Source organism: Hylobates moloch, unplaced genomic scaffold (genome assembly GCF_009828535.3).
Source record: "Hylobates moloch isolate HMO894 unplaced genomic scaffold, HMol_V3 SCAFFOLD_21, whole genome shotgun sequence".
Taxonomy (NCBI): domain Eukaryota; kingdom Metazoa; phylum Chordata; class Mammalia; order Primates; family Hylobatidae; genus Hylobates; species Hylobates moloch.
The window spans coordinates 24,400,278-24,406,277 of NW_026652296.1; the positions used below are offsets into that span (position 1 = coordinate 24,400,278).

At 51.3% G+C, this 6,000-nt stretch overlaps 1 protein-coding gene across 5 annotated transcripts in view; it reads right to left on the bottom strand.

The window, feature by feature from the left end:
• DLGAP4 (DLG associated protein 4) overlaps window positions 1-5,683 on the bottom strand; it is a 168,805-nt gene extending 163,122 nt beyond the window's left edge. For 2 of the 5 annotated variants that reach the window (XM_032141839.2, XM_032141840.2), the window contains exon 1: window positions 5,449-5,683. The gene's annotated coding sequence lies outside the window, so the exon portion shown is untranslated. The remainder of the gene's footprint in view (window positions 1-5,448) is intronic. The other 3 variants (XM_058433152.1, XM_058433153.1, XM_032141842.2) reach the window with 2 other exon arrangements.
• Between the last annotated feature and the right edge of the window lie 317 nt (window positions 5,684-6,000).

The window sequence follows — 6,000 nt, forward strand, 5'->3', positions numbered from 1 at the left end:
TTACTTGCAAAATGCATATGTTTGCAGTTGCCGGATTATTTATGACTAAGATTCCATGATTCTGAGAGTTTGACTTCACGAGTGTACGTTGTTCTGCCTGAGATTTAAGATTCTCTTAGTGGCTGTAAAGTAGTATCTGTTTTCCTGGGCAGGTATACTAGTTGTGAAAAAAAAAAAAAAAAAGCAAATCCTGGGCCAGGGTGTCCCCAACACAGCGTATCTGGGTATCTGGCAAGGATGCTCACTGGCAGATGTGAGGGAGGTGATGGGGAGGGAGGCGGGGTGTGGGGTGGTGCTGACCTGAGGTCCAGCTGGCCTTGTGCCCAGCCAAGCTGACAGTGTGACAAGGCCCACCCTGGGCCTTGTCTCCTAAATGGGTCTGACTCCCAGTGATGGAGGGAGAGGTAAGCCTGGGGAGCCCTGGCAGGACACGGCGACATACGGTAGGTGCCACCTTTAGCAGTCACAGTCATAACAGCAGCAGCACTGTCAGGGATGCAACCCTGGTACTACCCTATTCCTCCACATGTTTCTACTCACTTAAGCCCACACCCACCCTCTGACGCTATTCTTATCTGTTTTGCAGAAGAGGAAACTCAGCCTCAGAGAAGGTGAGTGACTTGTCCAAGGTCACACAGTCAAAGGGATGACCCAGATCTGCTGATTCCCCAGCCCATGCCTTATCCCATTGAGGTGGGTAGCAGGAGAGAAGAAGTACCCTAGGCAAGATGGTGGGAACCCTAAAATCCTCTGTTCCTCCCCACAAGTCCTAAAACTCAGGAAAAACTCCAAATCCAGAAAAGTAGAAAGAAGAAGCAAAGATCACCTATGCCCCCACTTCCCAGGAAGAGCACTGTGCAGTTTTCAGAAACACATATAATTCTTACAGAAATGATATAATGCTACCCATGCTGTTTTATAACCTCTTTTTAAAAAAAAAAAAAAAAAACCTCTACGACACACTATGAAGTTCTTTATGCAATAATAAATTTAGCTCCGTGGCCCCGTTTCTAACAGCTGCAGCAGGCGCCACGGTGTGGCTGCAGTAAAATGGCTTTAACTGGTCCCATGGTGATGGACAAATGGGTTGTCCCCAATTGTCCTGCTAAAAGCAACGATGTTACATGAGCACTGCCCAGCATGGCTGGATGCACGTCATCCTTTCGGGTCTCAGCTCAAGTGCCATCTCCTTAGAGAGGGCCATCTTGGACAGTGCCATGTCACACAGGTCTCCTACCGGTTCATCTTCATGATGTCACCATGTTAATTTCCCTCACTGCACCAGTGGAGTCTCTCCTCATTCCGTTTATGTCTTTGGGTGACTGTATAATATCTGTCCCTCCCCAAGCCTGTGTGCTCCAGGAAGGGTGTGGACTAGCAGGGACTAAACTCAAGAGATGTCCTTGGAACGCATGAATGAAGAGATGCCCCGTCAGCACAGCAGACTACCCCGCTCCATGACATGTCCCTAGCGTCAGTTCAGGGCCCCACAGAGCTGCCTTGGAATTCACTTCCAGCCATGTGCTGCTTGGAGCATCTATGCCCAGATGCCTGCCCTGCCAGGGACCCCAGCACCAAGCAAGGCTTTCTGCACACACAGGATACAAGGCACTGGAGTCTGGCAGAGCAGCTCCACTACCCACTTGTCCGTGTGGACTTAGGCCTCAGTCCCCTCATCTGTAAAATGGGGCCAATACTGCTAATCCCACAAGGTTGTTCTGAAGATTAAAGAAGGTAACAAATGTGCTTAGCACATAATAGGTCCTCAGAAAATTGCAGTTTGGCCCCCCTATCCAGTGAGTTCACAGGTGGGTCTGACCCTGTCTCACCTGGATGGTGTTTTTTACCTTTAAAAATTTTTTTATGTTATTTATTCATTTAGAGACAAGGTCTTGCTCTGTTGCCCAGGTTAAGGTACAGTGGCACGATCATACTTCATTGCAGCCTCAAACTTTTGGGCTCAAGTGATCCTCCCACCTCAGCCTCCTGAGTAGCTGGGACTACTGGCACATATCGCCATGCCTAGCTAATTTTTTAAAAATTTTTTTGGAGAAGGGGGGTCTTGCTATGATACCCAGGCTGGTCTTGAACTCTTGGTCTCAAGCCATTCTCCCACCTCTTTTATTACTTTAAATGAGACCTGAGTATGCCTTGGCCTTCTCCCCAGGCCTGTCCCTAGGAATGTCCCACTCCTATCCTTTAATACTTTTTTTTTTTGAGACAGGGTCTCACTCTGTCACCCAGGCTAGAGTGTAGTGGTGCAATCTCGGCTTACCATAACCTCTGCCTCCTGGGCTCAAGTGATCCTCCCACTTCAGCCTCCCAAGTAGCTGGGACTACAGGTACTGCCACCACACTCAGCTATTTAAATTTTTTTTTTTTGGACAGATGAGGTTTCACTATATTGCCCAGGCTGATCTTGAACTCCTGGGCTCAAGCAATCTTCCTGCCTCAGCCTCCCAAAGTGCTGGGATTACAGGTATGAGCCATTGTGCCCAGCTCTTTGACACTGGTTAAACAGCTAAATGCTCTGCTCTGTCCCCTTGGAGACCCCCAGGCTCCTGATCTCCTGCCTATGACTGCATACACCTGCCTGGCCTCCCAAGCCTTAAAAATACAAGAGGCACAGACATGTCTGAGGAACAAATGGAGGAGCCCCCAGCCCTTTGCGGGGAACTTCCTGGACCCCTGATCCTTGCACATGAGGCTTAAGTCAGTCTGTCTGGTTTCTCATCTCACCTCCTCCACTTTTTGGCAGCATGACAAGTAGCTTTACCTCTCCATGCCTCACTTTCCTCCTCTGTAAAATGGGCAGAATAAAAGAATCCAGGAGGATTCAAGGAGATAAAAATGCTTAGCAAACAGCCTGTTAGTAAGTGCTCAATAAACATTAGCTATTATTGTTACAATTGTTTTTTAGCCTTTTTACTGTGATATGTAATACAAAGAGTAAAGTGCACAAAACAAAAATGTTTACTGCAGTAAAATATCAGAAGGAAATAGTCATGTAACCACCACCCAGGTCACTGTTGGCCCCTCAGAAACCCCCTGAGGTTCCCTTCCCAGTGTTCTTTTCTCCACTAAGGCAATCCTTGTCCAGCCTTTATGGTGCCATTACTATTGTTATTATTATTTTTTGAGACAGAGTCTGGCTCTGTTGGCCAGGCTGGAGTGCAGTGGCTACTGCAACCTCTGTCTCCTGGGCTCAAGCAATTCTCCTGTCTCAGCCTCCCAAGTAGCTGGGATTATTATAAGTGCCAGCCACCACACCTGGCTAATTTTTGTATTTTTAGTGGAGATGGGGTTTCACCATGTTGGCCAGGGTGGTCTCGAACTCCTGACCACAGGTGATCCGCCCGCCTCAGCCTCCCAAAGTGCTGGGATTACAGGCCTGAGCCACCGTGCCCAGCAGCCATTACTATATTAATAAGTGGATAAAAAAAAATAAATGACTGTGTGGCCACTCTGCTGTGATCCAACCAGGTCCCTGGATCTCAGAACCCAGCACTCCTGGCTGCCTCTGCCCTGGAGACACCTCATCCCATTTTCCAGCTCTGGCTTCGGCTGTTCTTTAAATAACCAGCTTGTTAGGAAAATAGCAGCAGTAACACCTCCCTCGCTGCCGCCCGGGCCTCCATCTTTCCACGCGATGCTGACGGCTGCTCACCCAGCTCGTGCCAAGGAATCCCGTTCTCCGTCACTGGGCCACACACGCCAGGGGCTGTCTGCTCAGCTGCGTTCTCAGAGCCTGGCCCGGAGGGTGGAGGTGGGCACTGGATGGCAGTAATTTTCAGGAAGTACTGGGCTGTTAACAGATGAGCCCTCACCCCCAAGTCCCTGCCTCAGTCTCCCCCTCCACCTTCCATAGGGTTATGGGGGAGTTTAACTGAAATAATGAAAAACGCAAAGCATTTAGTGTGATGCCAAACACATAGTAATTGCTCAAGAAATGCTTGCTGTTATTCAGCTGGCCCTCATTACACATTTAGTCCCTGGAGAGGCCCTTGCATTCCTTGAGCACAATAAGGAGTGTTTGCAAATGATTAAATCCCACAGACACAGCTCTCAGACCAAGCTATCCTTATCACCTGTCCTGCACCAGCTTCTCAGCCAAAAGCAACGGCTATTTGCAGCCGCAACAACAGACTAGGAGCTGGGTCGGGAGATCCAGGTTGGGGGGCAGCTAATTAATGGGGCCCTTTTCATGGTTAGTCATAATAAGGCTGGCGCCACCCCAGTGGGCAGCTCCTTCTTCTCATAGAAGCACTTCTACATACGTTATCTACAGTGAACTTCACGGGTTAAAAAAAACAAAAGATCCCATTACATTTGCATATTATACATATTTATGAATCTTTTCCCTTCTCATAACCATCCCATCAGGGAAGCTGGGCAGGCTCTAGCAGATGAGAGAATTGGGACCAGAGGGGCTGGCCACCTTGCTGAGGGCATGGGGTCACCGCAAGCCATCTGGGGCAGCAGGGACTGGCACTGGCCAAAAGGCCAGGAGGATCTCGGGTCCTGCTGGTGTCTGGGTGGAGGGAGGTAAGAGAGGTTTCCCTCTTTCTCTCCCTCTTTCCTTCCTTCCACAGCTATTTACTGGGTACCCACTGTATGCTAGGCATGGGGCCAGCTGCTAGCTGGCCAGAGGGGAATGAAGCAGTTGTTCTTTGTCCTTGCAGAGCTAAGGCCAGAGAAGGAGGCAGATTTTACCCCAGTGGCCCCATGTAGTGCTTCGTGGTGGCTGGGTGAGCCTGCGCATAGGCCCCTTGACCTGGTTGAGCCCCTGTTTCCTCATCTGTGAACTAGACTGTTATGCCAGCAGAGCCTTGGGAGGTGGAAGGTGAAGAAAAGATGCAAGTAGCATGGTGAAGTGGTGGCACTGTGGTTGCACCCCCAGACAGACGGTCAGAGATGGGGCAGGCCCAGCACCCCATCCCAATGGCAAAGTGGGAGCTGGAGGAGCATGGGGAGAACAGGCCAGAGGGGCAGGAATGCAGGGCCCCCCAAGATTCAAGAATTCTGATGGCCTCCCCTCAAGCCACCCTGGGGGCCCCAGAGGTTCCATGGCCTCCAGCACAGCTCACGGCTCCCTTCCTGTCCTGAGCCTATGTGCACCACCTGTCCATGCCTGCTTGGGTGTGGCAAGAGCTGGCCTTTGAGGTGGACAGAGCTGGGCTTGCTGTGTACCCCACGCAGGTGGCTTCCCCTCTCTGAGGCTGACTCCTCTGGAAAATGGGCGTGATCACCACACCCACCTCCTGGTTGCTGGGAGGACTGGCTAAGACAGGCCATTGAACTATAAATGGTACCCAGACATATACAAACTCTCACTGAGGTCCCTCTGCCAGCATGTGGGTGCCAGTGGAAGTGAGGCTGGGCTTTTCCCAACTGTGCCAAGCATGGGGGGCTGGTGAGGAGACAAGGCCTGCGGACGCAGTTACTTACCAACCAGGGAGCTACGGGCAGAGGAAACACGGCAAGCTGTTGGGGCCCAGCAGGCGTCAGCTCAGGAGCGGGCACTGGACCGAGGGCTGGCACACACATCCCTCTAGGCACTCGATCAGAGGTGCCGGCAGGAAGCAGCTTGGGACAGGGGCTCTGCCACTGCCCAGGGGCCACCAGGTCCTGGTCACTCACAGGGCCCCAAGGTTCCTGGCAGAGGGGAGGCACGGGTGCCTGCAGGAATGGGGAGGAATGGTGATTAGGAGTTGCTGGAGGTAAGCCCTCCACCTGAGACCCTTAGACTGGCCCTGAGGACACGAGGGAAGGAGACGACATGGAGCAGTGGTCATAGAAACCCAAGTGTTTGCACAACACTACATTTTCCAGAGCACCCTGGCATCCCGGCTCATGTGGGCACCCACATTGTTTTTTTAGAGGCAAATTTGCATGTCATGCATATTTACAATGCCTTTCCCACCACCCACAGAATCCCCACAGCAGCCGGGGAGCTGGGTTCCAACGGCTCAAATCCTTCCCTGTCTTGCTTCTTCCTCC